This window comes from Diceros bicornis, chromosome 33 (assembly GCF_020826845.1).
Source record: "Diceros bicornis minor isolate mBicDic1 chromosome 33, mDicBic1.mat.cur, whole genome shotgun sequence".
NCBI classification, from domain to species: Eukaryota; Metazoa; Chordata; class Mammalia; order Perissodactyla; family Rhinocerotidae; genus Diceros; species Diceros bicornis.
In genome coordinates this window covers 11,411,517-11,431,678 of record NC_080772.1, presented here as the reverse complement: position 1 = coordinate 11,431,678, position 20,162 = coordinate 11,411,517, and the positions used below count along the sequence as shown (strand labels likewise).

Sequence of the window (20,162 nt, the reverse complement as noted above, 5' to 3'; positions counted from 1 at the left end):
CTGCTCAACAAATAAAAGGTTGTATTTACGTTATGAGCATCAGAGTTATACATGAATTTAATAATATATTTTTTAACATGTAATTACCTTTATTTCCCTTTCAGGCCTTAGAGAGTCTTGTTAACTTCCAATTCAAGACCAGAACGAACAGGACAGCTGCTCTGGATGTCCAGCTGGGGATTTCTGAAGGAAAAGGACACAGATTAGAAATCATTCTGGAGAATAAAAGTGATTAATTTTTAAAGTTATCATTAAATGAAACCAATTTTCACTTAATGACAGAGATATTTCCTAATATACCCAGGAAAAACTTGGGTCCAAAGCCTCTTTCTAATATAGCTGCTCTAGCAAACTTTAAATTGATTCTAGAAGAAAACAAAAATCAACCATAGCGTAGGCTTTGTTTGTGCATTTAATGGAAAACAAACCAAAGTAGCCTGTGTACTGCCATCAGCCACAGAGACACCTGGCATGGCTCTGCACCACCTGGATGGACAACATCATCCCCAGCAAGACCTGCCGTCCTCTAGTTCAGAAAATCATGCCAGAAATGATGTGGCCTCCTCACAGACAACTGGACAACCGGGGAGGAAACAGATATATTACACTTTGGAAACTTTGTTAATGTTTGCAGGGGAATAAAATATCACAAATCAGCATTTAATCCGGTCTTGTCCTTCAAATGCAGTTCCGACAGGAACTCACAGACACATGCTGAGTTGTCCTGGGGCTTCTCTCCCTGGCGCGAGGACAGACCTTGGAGGCGACACTGCCCCAAATTCTGAGTATACAACATTTCATTTTCAGGAAGGAAACAATTAACATTGACTGGGCACGTACTCAGGCCCAGAAACGACGTGACTCCATTTTTTACAAAGAGGGAAAGAAACTGAGGCTTTCTGAGGGAAGTCAGGTCCCCAGGTCTGTCTGACACACAAATGTTTTTACTCTATTTGGAGATACTTGAATGAATCACAAAAGTGATTGTTATCTGGACTTCCAGCAACGCAAAAGAAAATACCATGGTGGAAAATTTAACCATCTTCTCCTCTGGCATCTGCTCTCGTCACATGCCATCAGACCAAATAACTACATCTCTGTTGACTTGAAAGTCGGAGCCAGCAGACAGGGAAGGAAAATGCTCTGATTGTAATAGATACCTTTTTTACTGAGATTTACTGGATATTTTGCATGATTATAGGAGTAATAAATAGTGAAATATTTTAAGGAGGCACTTGGGACTTCCACAAATGATGGCTAAGAACCACTTCATTAAGGTCGATGCCAGCTCCCCAACCATCATTATCTCCTTTCTAGAGCGATGTGTAATGAACGATATGCCAGAAGTTCATTAGGAAGGATGCAAATCTTGACCTAGATTTTGTATAGTTTCAAAAAAATAAAAAGAAAGCCTGAAAATTTCTATTTAAATAACAACTAAGACTGGTACTTCCTACTCTCACATTTAAAAAACTTTCAAAACAATCTACTTTTCCCTGTCCCATTACCTAACAATGTTTAACAAGAACATAAAGCAAAAATTAGTATGAGATTAAAATAAAAATATAAACTCCAAGTTCTATGGCTCTTTTTGATTGCTTACTACCTGCAATTCAACGTTTTATTTTCTATGCCTGCTGAAACATATGGGATTCCAGGAATTCAAATGAATATCATATACATTTAACAAGACATTAGAGAGATTTTAATCCAAAATACCTTTGGGCCCAATTTAAATTGATTGTCACCCATGATAACAAAGTAAAAAGTTTTGTATTTTACTATTTTGAAACCAGTATTTTTTTTTTTGCCCTAAAATTGTATCAAAAATTCCTTCTTGAGGCCAGCCCTGTGGCTTAGTGGTTAAGTTCAGCACGCTCCACTTCAGTGGCCCAGGTTTGCAGGTTCAGATCCCAGGTACAGACATATAGCACTCATCAGCCATGCTGTGGGGGCATCCCACATATAAAATAGAGGAAGACTGGCATAGATGATAGCTCAGGGACAATCTTCCTCAAGCAAAAAAAGAGGAAGATTGGCAATGGATGTTAGCTCAGGGCGAATCTTCCTCAGCAAAAAAAAAAAATTCCTTCTCATCTTGATCATCATTTTGCCTTTTCTTTCTCACACTTTTGAAGAGAGAAAATAATAAAGAGCTGAATCCTTACTCTAATGATTCAGAGACAGAAAAGTCACACAATTATGACCGGAATGGAGAATAATACCATTTATGAAGAACTTCAGGATTGGATTTATCTTCAAAGTTGCCATGTGACATCAAAAGCATCCTAGTAAAAATAATTCACAGCACATATTCTTGAAGCTAAAGAATTGTCATCTGCTCCAATCCGCTCATCTCACATCTGAGGAAATGAAAGCCCAGAGGGGTCAAGTTACCTCTCCAAAGTCACACAGCCAAGCTGGTCCTAGATGTCAGACTTCCTAGGTGCCAGTCCAGAGCTCCATTAGATCATCACTGATCTTTAATTTTCATAAATAAACTCTTCAGAGCTTATAATTTCAACTATTTTTGTACACATCTATTACTCTACACAGCATGAACACCACTTGATGAATCAACTCAATTTTATGTCAATAAGAAACACTACTCAAAATGATCAAGAACATCCTCTGCATTTTGTTCTACTGATAAAGCTAGATTAACCTATTAACGCCCATGAGAAATCTGAAAAGAAATTTGGGATACTCAGGTTGTGAAACCTAGATACATCTACTCTAAAAACACAATTTCCGTTTCTCATTCACAGTCAAGTCATAATCATAGCTTTGCTACAATACATTTTCAAGTAGATTTTATAGATAGCTATCAAACAAAATATAGATATTCTACAGTCAAAGCTTACACAAGCAGTTTTTAAAATAAGAATTTCAAGATAATTTACTATGCGATCCATCAGTTCAGAAAGAACTCATTCTCTAAAACTCTGGAATCATTCAAGAGCACTTAATTCACCTAGATCAGCGGCTTATGATCATCCACAGTCATGTATCTCCAGTTATTTACACTGTACAGAGCTGGCGCAAGGGAACCAAAAACCACGAGATGACGCCCTTGCCTTGCAGACCGATGACCGAGATCATTAAGGAGGCTTTCGTGGCAGCATCTGAGCCAAGCTTTGCACGTGATGAGTGTATATGTGTGAGTGTGTGTTCAGGGCGTAGTTAGCAAATCCACATGTCATTTTCCCAGAGAATATGAGTTGACATTCAGTAGAGAGTGGGGAAGCAAGGTAAGATAAGTTAAAAATAGGCCAAGACAGGACAGGAGAACCCTTCCACAGGAGCCCAAAGGATCAAAAAAAATGGCACAGGATACAAAATATCCATTGAAAGGATGCCTTTCTTGAAGATACATCAGCAACAAAATACCTTCCTTAGATTTCTTCAAGTAAACTCATCAACGGTATTAAAACTCAGTGCCAGACGAACAACTCCATTAAAAAAAAAGACAGAACTGAAACACACACTTTAAATAGAGAAAACAAACAAATGCCAAGTAAGCACAAGAAGAGATCTTCAAGTTAATTAGTCAATAGGAAAACGCAAAATAAAACCTTAATGAGATACCACTATATACTCACTAGACTGGCTAAATTTAAAAGGCAAAAACATCAAGTGTTTGCAAGGATATGGAGCAATTGGGATTCTCATACAACACTGGTGGAAAATTAAAAATGTTATAGGCACTATGAAAAATAATTTGGCAGTTTCTGTGCACATGCCATTCACTGTCTGAAACACCCCTCACGTCTCCTGATATGTGTCTGGATACCGCAACCCACTCAGACTCAGCATAGCTGAGACAGTCCCTCCTTGGAGAAGCATTCCCTTGACCTCTTCAAGCTTTTCCCACTTCCTCCTCTTCATGCCCATGGCACCTTACTCATCTCCATGAAAACACTCACCCAGATATAAAGATTAGTTATGGCTGTATCTCCCCAATAAACCATAAACCCTTGGCTGGTTACCTTAATCTCTAGGACTTAGCCCAGAATGTAACAATTTATAGATATTTTTTAACGAGTTAGGGATTCCAAGATAGTCCAGTTCTGGATTCCAAGATAGTCCAGTTCTGTATGTCCTGTCTGACCTTATACCCATCAGCAATGGGTAACACCATAACTTGGGTTATGCAGGAGGTACAGAGGAAGTTCAGACAAATGCCATCATCTTCAGGCTACAGAAGACAGAAGGTGGACAACTCTCTAAAGGATTCAGGCAGCCTCAAGTTGGGATATAGTACTGGAACCAAAATGATTACCTAAAGGACACCCAAGGGGGCATTCTGAAGTCAGCTGAGTTCAAATCCTGCTTCCACGCCTTCACTAACTATGTGACCTTGGGTAACTAACTTAACCTCTCAAAGCCCCAGTTTCCTGGTCTGCAAATGGAGATCATTATAGCCCCGACCTCAAAGGGTCACTGTGAGGATTAAACGCCAATGTATTATAAAGGAGTTGGTAAAGGAATCAGTACACGGCACTCACTAAATGTGGCTGATTGCTCAGCAACCTCTTGCTGCCCGTTTCTTCATCACCAAATGGAAATAATACCTTCAAAGTAGGTATTATTTAGTTATTATATTAGTAAAGTCTTTCAACAAAAATGGGTAAAAATGCCAGGCACACATTAATACTTAATAAAGGTTTCTTTATTACACACTTAATAAAGGTTTCTTCTTTTTTGGTTATGGATCATTGATTTCTGAACATTCCAGAAAATTACCTTTTCTTTCCAAAAGGCAGGATTACACAATTAGAGACATCCTCTGGAGGTTCAAACTAAAAAGACCATCATGACCTCACTGTAATGCTCTGCAAATGCTGTGATGACACCTTAAAAAGAGGCTTTTATGTATTTCAATAATTAATTGACTTGGACTGACTTAAAACAGATCCCTATATTTCTGTGGGCTTTACAAAAAAGAAAAAGCACTGAAAAGTTTCATTAAATTCACTCAAATGTATCCCATCACTTTTGTTCATTGATTTTCAATAAACAATAACACTTAGCAAACACTTAGCAAACATGGTCAAAGAAATGTTATATGCAAGATAGAAATTTCTGAAAAATGTCATAATGGAAAAATCTGTAAAATGCTTTCTACAATGTCAGTGTCACAAATTTCTCTTAAGGATAAATGCAGTTGGTTCCAAATAATACATTTTTAAAAAAGAGTATTGCACATCTCAAATGTTCATTCTTAACACTCTTAAAAATGATACTCTGACACACAGCTTATTATACAAATAAATGGTTTTAAACCTAAAACGTTATTAACTGGTTATGATCCAATTAGTAATATTGTCATTTTCCAGGTTTTAATAATTTTGAGTCAGTAGCTGGAAATAATATCTCATTTGGAAAAGACTAATAAAATTACAAAGCCAACAGAGTTTATAGTAGTCTCCAGCCTAAATGGCAGCAGCAGCCATGTGGAACTGTTATTTAGACGCAGGAGCACGAATATTAACAAGAGTGATTCTGATACATTCTGTGGGACTAATATGCTACTCTGGGAAGAAAGAATAGAGGAGCCTCCTTCCTTAAAAATTTTCCAGCTGTACAACACCAGAGATTTCCTAAATCCAAAATATACTGAGATATTTTCTTTTGGTCAGCATGGTTCTTCCAAATCACTGTACTTCTCCGTCCAGCAGAAACTGTTGCAGAAAACATGTATTTTGTAGGTACTCAAATCTTTATGTGCAAAATCCCTTATTAGCCTACACTATGGAAAATACTTCTTTCAAGATAAAACATAGGAATAAGGAACTCACTACCATCTAAGGCAGAAAGCATTTACCTTTTTTGGAGGCCGATCTTTTAATTTTTTTTCAATTTTTTTATTGTGGTAAAATACACATAACATAAAATTTACCATCTTCACTATTTTTACATGTACACTTCAGTGGTATAACAAACATTCATGATGTTGTACAACCATCACCACCATCCATTTCCAGCAATCTTCATATCTTGTAGAATGGAAACGCTATACCCATTCCCCACTCCTCTAGCCCCTGGCAACCACTGTCCTACTTTCTGTCTCTATATCTTGACTACTCTAAGTATTTCATATACATGGAATAATATAGTATTTGTCTTTTTGTGACTGGCTTATTCCACTTAGCATAACGTCCTCAAGGTTCATCCATACTGTCGCTTGTGTCAGAATTTCCTTCCATTTTAAAGCTGAATAATATTGTATCGTATGTATATACCACATTTTGCTTATTCATTCATCCATTGATAGACACTTAGGTTGCCTTCACATTTTAGCTTTTGTGAATAATACTGCTATGAACATGGGTGTCCCAAAATCTCTTCAAGACCCTGCCTTCAGTTCTCTTGGGTATACACTCAGAAGTGAACTTCTGGGTCATATGATAATTCTACTTTTACAAATTATTATTTTTATATGATGATATTAAATCAGTCACTATGTTCCTTAAAAAATAAAAATAGAAATTATGTAATATTATTCAACTAACCCTAGAATATCATGCCAAGAAATTACACCAACAAATTTCTGTTTTCTGCTACAATTATAAATTGGCAATTTTCCAACCTTCCAGACATCTCCAAATACCAAATAAAAGAGAGTGTTGATGAGATTCAAGTCTTTTTTTTTTTTCCTTAAAAAATTAGTCTCCATGATATATTCAGTGCTGGACTACAGGGACTCTAAGTATCATTTAAGCTGTTTGAAAGACACACATGCTCCCTGTTCTCATCAAGCACGCGGGCACGGTTTTCCCACATTGTTTTTTTGGTCCTCAAGAGACTAATCTCTGTTTAACAACGCTGAGGTTTGGAGCTCTCCTGTCTAGGCGAGAAGTATAATGGGAGTCCCCTTCAAGGGCTTTCCAGAGCAGGTGGCAATGATTTCAGGCCAAACAATCTTTACTTGTAGCTTTCTCTAAAAAAGGCTATTGATCTCATTAATAAGCAAGTGTAAAACAATGCCAACATCAGCACTGGTATTTTGTGCTATCCTACAAAAATTAAGCATAATGTTTAATAAAGTGTAATAGAATCTACTGGGCATTTTTTTTTTTTTTTTTGGTGAGGAAGACTGGCCCTGAGCTAACATCCGTTGCCAATTCTCCTCTTTTTGCTTGAGGAACATTGCCCCTGAGCTAACACTTGTGCCAATCTTCCTCTATTTTGTATGTGGGATGCCTCCACAGCATGGCCTGATGAGTGGTGTAGGTCTGCGCCCAGGATCTGAACCCGTGAACCCAGGCTGCCAAAGCAGAGGGCGCACCAAGCTTAACCACTACGCCACTGGGCCAGCCCCACGGCACTTTTTTTTTTTAATGCTTAAACCAGGCTTTATTGAGACAACATGTTTTATATTACTACATTTTTTAAATTGTGGTAAAATACATACATTTAACATAAAATTTACCATCCTAACTACTTCTAAGTGTACAGTTCAGTGGCATTAAGTATATTCACACTGTTGTCAAGCATCGCCACCATCCCTCTCCAGAACTCTTTTCATCTTGCAAAATTGAAATTCTATACCTATTAAACATTAACTCCCCATTCTCCTCCCCCAATCCCTAACAACCCCATCCTACTTTCTGTCTCTACGAATTTGACTACTCTAAGTACATCGCATAGGTGGAATCATACAGTATTTGTCTTTTTGTGACTGGCTTATTTCACTTAGCATAAGTCCTCAAGGTTCATCCATAAGGTAGCATGTGTTCTACCGGGCACTTCTTACGTCTCGTGTCACAGGAAAGCCTTAGCCTCAGAACAGAAATGCAGAGCCAAGTGCGTCTCACCAGTGAGGCCCTCCTGAGTGGACGGGCTAAATATAAATCGTCGTGTTTATGCAAGTGAGAGCCTGACCGCACTAGCAGGACCCAGAAAGACTACTGCATCAACAGCACCACAGAATACCGCATGGCTCCCTTCTCACTGGTGCACCCCTGAAATCTTGAACGCTGGCCCCCTAGCAAGTAAGCAAGTGGTGTGTGTGAGCCAGGGAATTTTCTTCAGGGAAATTAATGTCAATACAAATGACTGGCCAGGAAATACTGACACTGTGAATAAACATCAAATTAATGGCTCCATTACATTTAGGGCAATTTTGCTAACTTAATGGTGATACTAAATTGCATGATAAAAAATACAACTTGCTCCATAAAATATGGCATTTATTATATGATCTTTTGCAGCATTTTTTGGCTGTTTGGCTGTTTTATGTAAGCCTTATTTCCTTAACTAAATTAAATGTTTCAAAAACACTGTCTTCGAATTCTTTTATGTCCATTATGTTCCACTCTCAAATTGATGTCCACAATAAAGCAGGTATTGGATAAAATACTACTGGTTGACCAAAAAGTGGTTGATAGGAAAATCTAACACATAAAAAATAAACTGATTAATCATCAAAAAAACATGTAGTTGAACAAGGTAGTACTTACAGCTTAGTGGTTAAAGGTATACGTTTTGCACTCAAATCCCAAATTAGAATCCCAGTTCTACTCAGGTTGTTCTGAATTAAATGACAATACATTTAACACCATTGGCTTGGAACCTAAACAGAGTAAATAATCAATTACATTTCAACCATTGGTAGTAGAAATGTTATTACAATGGACCAAACGTTTGTGTTCCCCCAAAATTAATATGTTGAAATCCTACACCCCAATGTGATGGTATTAGAAGGAGGTGCCTTTGGGAGTTGATTAGGTCATGATGATGGAACTCTCATGATTGAGATCAGCGCCCTTATACAAGAGACCCCAGAGAGCTTCCTCGCCCCTTCTGCCACGTGAGGACACAGGGACACAACTGTCTATGAACCAGGAAGTGGGCCCTCACAATCTCCCAAACCTGCCCACACCTCGATCTTGGACTTGTGAGAAATAAATGTTTGATCTTTAAGCTACCCAGTCTGTGGCAGTTTGTTATAGCAGTGCAAAAAGTCCAAGACAGCTATGGATCCACTTTATGCATGTGTCTTTTAACTTCTGCTGTCTTCTGACTTGCATTTGATTGGGCAGCTTCATAACTGAAAAGGAGTTTGTCTCAGGGCAAGGCCTAGAGAACAATGTTTGATTTTATTTTTTGTTCCCTTTCAGATATCCTATTTTGTTGCGCTATCAGTAACCAGTGGTGGCTCATTAGTATTAGAGATTTTAGTCTTGGAAAAAGAAAAACTAGAAGAATGTCACTCAACATATTCAACCAGGCACTGATCATCTGCCAGTGCTTTCCACGGTCAAACCCAATCAGAAACCAGAGGGCAAGAGAACTCACTGATGGACTGCATACTTCTGAGCATTTACTTTAAAAATGCTTATGAGACTTCCATTTCCAATTAGGATACAGAGCACGTGAAAGGCCTTTGATCTCACGGTAACAATAAACTTCACCTGGACAAAATAAAAACATTACTGTGGGCCCAGGGAAGAGTAATAAAGGCAAAGAAGCCTGATGACCCACACTTCAACAAGAAACAAGCCCTTCACAGATGAGCTGAAAGCCGGTGTAGGTTGCACGTCTGAGGGGTGTGCCTAGCTAGACTGGATCAGGGCGATTGGGAGCCCACAGAGACTCCGCAGGTATGAGGAGAGATGGACAAGCCTTACACGACAGTGTGAGCTGTTTGGATGGACTGGAATCTGGAAGAACAACAAATGCAAAAGCAAATTACCTTTCCTAACAAGTCTTCCAATCTACCCCAGCCCCCAAAATTAGATAAGCAAGTGACAATGGAAAGGTTAGAAAGCCAAGGGAAATAACATAGCCCAAACATTCTCATGCTCCCTCAGCCTCAGAATTCAAAGGCGAATCAAAAGTGTCTAAAACTGTAGTCCAATCCTCTCCCTGCTGAAATACTGACAAAGATAAAAAAGGCATATTAGGTGAGCTCATCCTAATTAAAGCACAACCCAGACCTTAGCTAAATTCTGAGGGATCTGAACGTCCAGCTCCTCACCCTAACCTCCATTAAGAAGGAAGAGCTTGTGCTCCCTGAGAAATGAAACAAACAAAATATTATACTTCAGTCTCTACTATTTTATTCACAACACTTGGAACACAATTTTAAAAGTTTCAAAATACATACAGAAATAGAAATTGTGATCCATAATTAAAAATTAACACAGTTGGTAAGAACAGAATCACAGATGACTCCATGAATGAAATTAGCAGTAAGGACTTTAAAACAACTATAACACATATGTTAAAGAATTTACAGGAAAATAAGTATACAAAGAGAGAAGAGATAGGTTATTTTAGGACAGACTAGAAACTCTAAAATAGAACTAAATAAAAATCTAGGACTAAAAATACAATATTTGAAATAAAAAATTTATTGGATGGGCTTGTTAACTGGACATTGAAAAAGAACAAGTGAATAATCCTAAATTTTCAAATTAAAGGGAGAACTAGAACAGGAAAAAAACGAACTAAGTATCAGTAACTTGGAAAATAATATCAATCAAAAATATGAGTAATTAGAGAAGAGGAACAGAGAGAGAACAATGAGATGAAAAATATTTCAAGAAATGTGAATGAAACGTACCACATTTGAAAAACATCAACCCACCAACCCAAGAAGCTCAATGAATTCCAAGCAGATAAATACAAAGAAAATCAGATCTAGGCATACCATAGTCTAACTGCTAAAAACAAAACATAAAAAGAAAAATCTTTAAAAAGCACAGGGATAAAAAAGACATTACACACAGAGGAATAAAAATAATAATTAATGATGGCCAACTTCTCATTAGGAACAAAGGAAGCCAAAATGGAACAACATACTTAAAGTGCTATAAGGAAAAAAAGAAATCTGTCAATCTAGAATCCTATACTTGGCAAAGCTATTCCTCACAAATGAAGGCAAATTAAAAAAGTTTTCAGCTAAATGAAAGCTAAGAAAATTTGCCACCAGCAGATCCACTTTACAATAAATGATAGAGGAGTTCTTCAGGTTGAAGGGAATAATACCAAATGGAAAAACTCAGATGTACAGGAAGGAATGAAGAGTACAGGATTGGCAAAAGTGTCGATAAATATAAAAAAGTACCTTTTCCTTTTTTAAAATTTTTTTAAAAAGATAATTGGCTATAAAGCAAAACATAATAATATATTGTGGGGTTTATAACATATGTAGATGTAATACATAACAACAGCACAAAATATGGGAAGAAGGTAAAATGAAAATTTACAGTTGTAAGATGCTTAGATTAAATGCAAGGTAGTAATATCTATTCAATGTAGATGACTATTTATACATATATATATATATAACCCCTAGAACAACTAGTAAAAAAATAAAATCAAACTTTGGCTAAAAAGCCAAGGAGAGAAAATGAAATACTAAAAAATACTTGATTAATCCAAAATGAAGTGGGAAAGAAGGCCAAACACATCAGACAAGGAGAATACAAATGATAAGAGAACAGACTTAAAATCAACCATATCAATAACTATATTAAATGTAAATGGACAAAACCCTCAATTAAAAGGGAGAGTTTTCAAGACTGGACAAAAAAGCCACCCCTAACTATATGCTATTTATAAGAGACACACTTTAAGGATAAAGACCAGATAGGTTAAAATAAAAGAATAGAAAATATATATTAAAAATATATATATACATATACATGCCATGGTGTATGTGTGTGTGTGTATATATATACATATATCATGCATATACTATTCATAGAACACTGGTGTGGCTAAATAAAGTAGATTTCAAGACAAGAAGTATCCCCAGAGATAAGGAGGGGGCATTACATAATGATAAAAGAGTCAATTCAGCACAAAGACATTAAGAGTTCTAAATGTGTATGTACCTAATTACGGAACCTCAAACTAAATGAAGCAAAAATGTACAAAACTAAAGAGAGAAATAGAAAAATCCACAATCACAGTTGGGAGATTTTTATCACTCTGCGGTCAATAACTGATAAACAAAAAAACTTGATAAGTATATAGAAAATTTTAACATGTTTGAGCATTTAAAAACATAATTAACTAGTATATATGTTCTTTTCTAAATAAACTTCACATTCTACAGCCCTGTGAAACGGAAACAAAAGACTAACTTTTTCAGGTTTGAGAATAAAATGATCCAAAACCTGTAAGTGCTTGGAACAGTGCACTATGAAATACAGGGCAATCCTGAACACCAAAGTACCCTTTCTGAATAATTCTTACAAATTCTCCTCTTTATGGTTCTCTCCAGTCCTAGGGAACCCCAAGGCATTAATATCGGTCTGGGCTCTTGTATTCAGGCATTTCTCAGCTTTGGTTCCAGTACAGGTATTAAATACTTCATTAGCACCTTTCAGCTACTAACTTAAATGAGATATCAAATCAAATACCAAATATCAAATAAAATCAATTACCAAAAATCAAATAGTGTGTTGCTTGCCAAGATGCTGAGGCTTATGGGTGTCTTCTTTCTCAATTTATATTTTGGAGACTTTGGAAATCTCTTAGAAAATATTGCTATCATGTCTGCTGTAATTTCACTTGGAGGTTTCCCAATTAATCATCCCTTGGTCTTCATGCCCCTCAATCCATACAAAAAAGAGACTGCCTCCCCTCTCCCCCAGTTCCTCCACCCACACTGATGCGAAGTTCAAGCCTGAAGCAAAGCGAGGCTCTCAACTTAACCAATAGTAAGCACTACCTGAGGCCCTTCCCTAGAGATAAGGAAGCCTAAGGTGGGGCCCTGAAATCTGAGATACAGGTGATTCTTAGGAAAAACCAGTTCCCATCTTAACTCTACCTTCAGGATTTCACAAAGACGCAGATAAACACTCAGCCCTGCACTCACCCGCCACATGACCTCATGCAGGTCAATTAATCTCCCTCCACCAGTCTCTCATCTATAAAATGGAGACATCTCCACCTTGCAGGAAGAAATGAAGCAGTATAATGCCTTAAACCAAGTAGGTGCTCAAACATGTGTTGAAGGAATGGATGAGGAAATACACATGGCAGACAATGTGGCCATGCGTCCAAGCTGCGTGGTTCAGAAGCACACACTTACAGGATGAAGTCCAAACTCCGCTCCCTGCCACACTACGTTTCTCCACTCATCGAATCTTTCCCCAGCTGGAGCATTTCACTTTACACTGCAAAACTGAACTGCTTGAAGCACCCCAGACCTGCAGTGCTGTTTCCTGCCTCAGTCCCTCAACCTGGTCTGACCCACTTGGCTAGAATTTCCCTCCTGAATTTCTCCCCCAACTCCCCATTCCCAGCCCATCCCATCACCTAGCTAACACTTGCCTTTAGACTCAGCTCAGATGGGACCTTCTTCAAGAAAACCTCCCTGGACACATCCCCTCCACCACCTTTTAGGCTGAGCACTTCTGCTCACTGCAACCTCTTCTCCTGGGCTCCTGGAGGGCAAAGAACACAGCAGGTGTCTGCCTGGAGCATTTCCCAGTTCAAGGCAGCACCTCAGGAAAAACATGCTGATTTGTGGAGTTAGACAGCAAGCCAGTCTGGGACATTATGAAAGATCATCCTTCAGGCACTTCCCTGGCCACGAATTTGACCTACAAACAAACAGGTCAAACAGCACCAGGAAAAGCCCCAGGTGAGGAGGAACTGAGCTCCTTCCAGCCACCAACAGCCAGCATCAACTCACCAGTCACCTAGCTGAGCCCTCTGGAATGCAGCCCCTCCAGGCCCTGTCCAGCCGCCAGGTGACTGCAGCCCCAGCAACACCTTGACTGCAGTCTCCCGAGACACCCAGAATCCCCAGAGAAAAGTGAAGACGGGGAACCTTTAGCATTTTGAGCCACTAAGTTTTGGGGTCACTTGTTACGCAACAATAGATAATACAGATTTTACTTCAACTCCTAGCTTTCTTTTTGCCTGGTATAATCATTTATTTAAAAGTATCTATTTCACAGATAAAAAAAAAATCATCAAAGGGGCATAGAGAATACATGTTCTAGTTCCCTCTGGTCACACTCACCAAAGAGACATCAGATTTCTCAGATTCTAAAATTGTTTAAAAGATACCCTAGTTTCTGTTTTGTGAGGTATTCAGATTAAATGGGTCAACTATATAATTAAACCATAAAAATAGAATGAGTTGAATGATATAATAATAGTTCAATATTTTATGAGTTAAATTTGTTTCCAAATAGGATTTATTTTAATTATAGAATACACGTCACTAGATGTCACTTTAAATGCTTTTAACTTCTTAAAAACATGTTTTAGTTCACTGAGGGCATTTTTACTTAAGGACCCAAGACTAAATTTCGAAATTACCTTCACTATACTCCTCCAAATTTAATCAATTTAATAGTATCTACATTAACTTTTGTTGAAATAAGAAAAAGTTTTCCATGAAAGCAAATTTTATGTACTCTAAAACAAAAAAGAGCCAAGCTGACCGAAAATAAAGAACATCAAGTCATCAGCTAACACAATAAAAATTCCCAAGAAAAGGATATTATTTCAAAAAAACATTCCTTTAAATCTTAGGAAATAAGTACATTTTCATGGCCCAAAGTCTTGATGTTAACAAAGATATCTTATAATCACTACATTTAAAAATATTTTATAGGGGCCAGCCCGGTGGCGCAGCAGTTAAGTGCGCACGCTCCGCTGAGGCGGCCCGGGGTTAGCAGGTTCGGATCCCGGGCGCGCACCGACACACCGCTTGCTAAGCCGTGCTGTGGCGGGTGTCCCATATAAAGTAGAGGAGGATGGGCACGGATATTAGCCCAGGGCCAGTCTTCCTCAAGAAAAAAGGGGAGGATTAGCATCGGATGTTAGCTCAGGACTGGTCCTACTCACAAAAAAATATATATATATATTTTATAAAAGCTGACTATGCTCCAAGAACAGATTTCCATTAAAAATTTTCTATTTTAAAATAAAATATGAAGACGATAGCTTTGCTTCCAAATGTCTAAAAGTGTTTCAAAAATGGTACCCCAAAAAGCAAATCATAACTAAACTGATATTTTAAATATGAAAATCCACATAGTGATCAGAAACTCTGGGAACAGACTGGCTATTTGTTTTAACCCTCCAAGTGACTCTGACGTGCTACAGTGTGCAAACCACTGACGCAGATCATGTCCTCCTAAAGCCACGTGCATTACTGTCACCTCGGAGGAGACCTTCACTGTCCCCTCAATTCCCACTCAGGGGAGGGCAGCCCAGGACACTACAGAGCCCCAGGTGTTCTTACCAGGTCGACAGTGGACCACTGGAGTCAGTATTCTTGAAAGGCCTTTCAAGGAAGAACTGATGTCCATTACATCAAGTTAGCCCCGAAAGTTGCCATTTTGCTTGGCCCTTTGCCAAGCCAGAGAGAGCAGAAGGCAAAAGCATAACTCTGCACATATAGATGCCAGGATCCTAATGCACAGAAAACGCCCGCTCCCAGGAGGCCCACTGAAGGCCAGCTACCTCACTCCTCTCCTCCTCAGCTTACAGGCATTTATCAGTTTATTTCGGTGTTAAAGAGAGACGTGACCTTGTTTTCCAACACTGCCCCTGAGAGAGTGCCCTGAATAGACTCTGTTAAGTCGACCGTGGAGCAGACTCAGAGCTCCTAAGGCAAGAGGAAGCAAACCCAAAATGAGAAGTAACAAAGATAGTGCTAGAAACGGCAACAGCCATGGTAGGTGACGAGTGAAGCCGATACGTGTCAAGATAAAAACACTCACGGCCTCAGCATGGGGCACAGAAAGCCGAGTGTCCAGCCCCTTCCAGACCCCTCCTCCCCATCTCAACAACAGAGTCCATTTTCTATGACAGCCCATTCTGGTCTGGGGCACCTCTGACCTTTACTAAGTTGAAACCTGCCTCCCTATCCCATGCCCTCGTGGGTCTTGGTTTGGCAACCTGCAGGACACACAACTGAATAATCCCTCCATCCCACAAAGGCCTTTCCAACACAGTCAACTACCGTTGACTGAGCCCAAGTGTGGGTCAGGCTGGGGTGGCTATCTCGGACAGGATAGCACCGCACCCCACATGAGCCCGTAGTGTGGATCTGAGGATGGCCACTGGGCACATCCCAAATCCTCCCCCTTCACACTCGTATGCTGCCCTTGGCATTTCTTGTTGTTATATTCCCTCTCTGATACACTTAGGTAAAGATTCTGGAACATCAGGTATTTGTCTTCTCCTGCAGTAGAGAGAAATTTTTGTCAGGTAAAGCCCAGCCAACCTCAGTTCCAGGATACAGCCTAATTCCAAACACAGCCTTTCAGGAGGGGGACATCCTCTGGGAAAACCCATCTGAGGATCATCAACAACCCCTCCCAAGCCTGGCAGAAGGGACATCCCAGGGTGGAGTGAGACTCAGGGCCTCTGGGAGCGGCCCAGGCAGGGAGGCACCAGCCAGGGAAGGTGAAGGTGGGAATGCTCACTCCACCCTGCCAGGTCAGGGGGACGAGAGGCGCGACCCCGGAAGGGGAAGACCAGGCTGGGGAGGGCAGCGGGAGCCTCTCTGCCCCCAGTGAAGGCCGCAGCTCTGGCTCACTGAGTTCACGTGCTGTACCAGCTCTTCCACTCCCTGACGCCTTGAAGATTCCATCGCCCCTCTTGGTGTCCCCATTAGCAAGGCGGGACCATAGTCATACCACCCCTGCAGGGTTGTTCTGAGCAAGAAATGAGACAACCCCAGGGGAAATCCATCAGCCCTCCACACACAGGAACCCAAAGGTCTGCCTGCCACGCGCTGCGACCACACAAACATGCCCAGAGGGTACCCTGGTCACCACCCAGAAACATCACCAAATCTCCCTTTTTTTTCCTACTCAAGAGATAATTAAGTTGTAAGAATTTTTTCCCCTCGCAGGATTTCATAAAATTTGTAATTCTGAGGGGCAGGCCCGGTGGTGTAGTGGTTTAGTGCATGCACTCTGCTTCAGCTGCCCAGGGTTCGTGGGTTCAGATCCCGGGCACGGACCTATGCACCACTTATCAAGCCATGCTGTGGCAGCATCCCATATAAAGTAGAGGAAGATGGGCACGGATGCTAGCCCAGGGCCAATCTTCCTCAGCAAAAAGAGAAGGACTGGCAACATATGTTAGCTCAGGGCTAATCTTCCTCACCAAAAACAAACAAACAAAAAATCCCTTGTAATTTTGAATGGAAAAAAAAATGTGACCTCTAAATATTTTTTCTCATCTACAAAAAACATACATAAATAAAAAATAAAAAAGCTGCCCACTGCTGATTTAAATATTTAATATGAATGTTTCAACAAGGTCAAGTATATAACTCCTACCTTCCCAATGTAAAGAATACAAACAACCAACTTATAGACCAAAAATTACATTAAGCCTCTAGTTTTACCTTAAATCTTGCCTTCTTTCACAAAAAGATGTGAGATAGCTTCAAGAAAAAAATAAAATAAAATGAGGGGAAAACAGAAAATTAAAATTTCAGGACTTAGAGAAAATTATAGCATAGAAACAGAGGTCAAGATAGAGAAGAAACCAACCATAATTTCCTACTAAGTTGCTACAGTGGAGCTTCAACTTTGCCTAAAATTTATCATTTATAATCTAATTATTTGCTTTGTATGTTTTTGACAAATTTTTAAGCATGTAAAGTGTAGAGCACACTGGGCAATAACAATGCAAGAGGTACTGCCAGTATCTCCACCAATATACAAGGAGAGATGGCTGTGGCCACCTCTGGAATACCCTTCAACTAAAGTGGAGAGCAGGATAGACGAGAAGGCTACTCCGTCAGAAAGGCAATCCTGGAAAGGTCTGGGATAACTCCTTGCCACCTAAGTTGCCTTAAAGTCACTTACTACATACTTGGAAGATGAAAGTTGAGGGAACGAAAGCAGTGGATGGGCTACGTAAACTCTTAAAAGGAGCTTCCACAATAAATAAGCCTCCTAGATTGCTAACAGCTCAGCAAGTTCATAACTTTCAACTAAGATCAAAAAGCATGACCAGAATGCAGAATTATCTTCTTATGTATGGATGCAGCCAAACAGGTACCCACAGGGCAAAGCCAGAATGTTCTTTGAGAAATGAATAGTTTGAAGGCCACTCTACCTGGTACACAGGTCCGGTAAATCCCCAAAGTACTATGTCAAGATGATTCTCTCCTCGAAATTTTTCAAAGCAGATACTACCAAGCTTTCTATCATAGGTGTAGTAAAAATCTCACATACCTATATGCGGAATCTAAAAAGTCAGATTCACAGATGCAGAGAGTAGAATGATGGTTGTCAGGGACGGGGGCGGGGAGGAGAAATGGGGAGATGTTGGTCAAACGGAACAAACTTTTAGTTATAAGATGAAAAAGTTCTGGAGATGATGTACAACAGGGAGACTATAATTAACAATAATAACTGTATTGTATACAGTTTTTATTGCTGTATAAATTGTTTACATATTATATAATATTGTATATGTTGTATCAATTGTTTATATATTGTATAATAACTAATAATACTGCATTATCTACTTGAAATTTGCTGAGAGTAGATCTTAAGTGTTCTCACCACACATAAAAAAACAACATAACTATGTGAGATGATGGATATGTTAATTAGCTTAATTGTGATCCTCATTTCACAATGTATACATACACCAAAATATCACGTTGTATATCTTAAATACGTATAATTTTTATTTGTCAATTACACCTCAGTAAAGCTGGAAACATATAAATAAAACCAATTAGGATTAAAAAAACTCACACAAATTAAGTTGCTATGTATTAAGTTGTTGGATATGAACCAATAAAGATAATGATTTTAGTTTTAGACCAATTAATAACAAGCCATTCTTTGTGGCAAGAATTAGAATCAAGGCAAGTCTTCTCAACAAACCAGCAGAGGTGAGGGATGTTCTCTGACTGCCCAGCACCCGATTCACATGTGCCTCTGTCGGTGTGCTGCCACACCGTCCGCCATCTTATTTAAGTGGTTCTCTTTCCCCTTAGATGAAATTGTGAGGTTAGGGACAACAGAGTACTTATCTTTATTCCCAGCACCTAGTGTAGTGCCTGGACACACACGCACTCAATAAATGTGTTCAACAAACGCCTCCAGACCATTCAGCAGACACGGCTAGTGTGGCACAACCTTCTCTTAGACCACTAAAATCTGATCAAACTTGACCTCTTGACAAACGATCTTAGTTTATGTTCCCTCACATCACTGAAATGAAACAAGCTCTATGGGAAGCCTGAAACAAGCTCTACGGGAAGCCCGACAGCATCCCCCAGCCTATTCCTGACACAACAATCAGTACAAGATATTCTGAGAACCGAGTTCGACCAGCTGCAGAGACAGCCATGCTATCAACCGCACTCTGAGTTCCCTGAATTGTCCTCGACTTATCAGAGGAGGTGCTCCAAATGTACTGCAGAAATCCAAACATAAATCTACAGAATCATTCTCATCTTCTAGCCTAGCAGCCTTATGGAAAAAAATGAGGTTAGCTTGGCATGATTTGTTCTCAGTGAAACTATTCTTGCTTTTAGTTATTACTACTTCCTTTTCTACAAGTACACAACCATCTGCTTAACACTATGTTTTAGAAGGCTGCCAAGGACACGGAGTAAAATCAATGAACTGAAGAGTCTAGAACAGCATCCTCCCATGGAAATATAATGCAAGCCATAAATGTGAACTATCTGTGTTATTTTAAATTTTCTCTTAGCTATATTAAAAACTAATAAGAAACAGGTGAAATTAATTTTGATGGTATATTTTATTTAACCCAATCAATCCAAAATATTATCATTTTAACATGTAAAATAAAAAATTATTAATGAGTTATTTTACATTCTTTTTTCAAACTAAATCTTCAAAATCTGGTATTTTACACTACAGGATATCTCAATTCAGACCAGCCACATACCTAGTGTTCAGCAGACACACGCGGCCAGTGGCCACCATACTGGACAGCGCCGGTCTAGGATCTCTTGGCGCTTTCTGAAAAATCATAGCATTTATCCTGATTCTGGCACCTCTTGTTTTCTCCACAATCTCTCAGAATACTATCAATAGTGGTACCTTGATCCCATCTGCAAACTCCTTCAGCACCTGAGACATCTTTCTCCTCAATCGCCAGGTGCAAACCATTCTAGAGCAGTGGTGGTTGAAGGTTGAAGCCGATATTCACGAGAAGCTGCTGGT

General features: G+C 39.2%; 1 protein-coding gene across 2 annotated transcripts in view; it reads right to left on the bottom strand.

Moving 5' to 3' along the window:
• FAM110B (family with sequence similarity 110 member B) overlaps positions 1 to 20,162 on the bottom strand; it is a 142,628-nt gene that overhangs the window by 110,292 nt on the left and 12,174 nt on the right. Inside the window, exon 2 of one of the 2 annotated variants that reach the window (XR_009216574.1) lies at positions 88 to 183. The exons of the other annotated variant lie outside the window; for it this stretch is intronic. The gene's annotated coding sequence lies outside the window, so the exon portion shown is untranslated. The remainder of the gene's footprint in view (positions 1 to 87; positions 184 to 20,162) is intronic. 2 annotated transcript variants of the gene reach the window in all.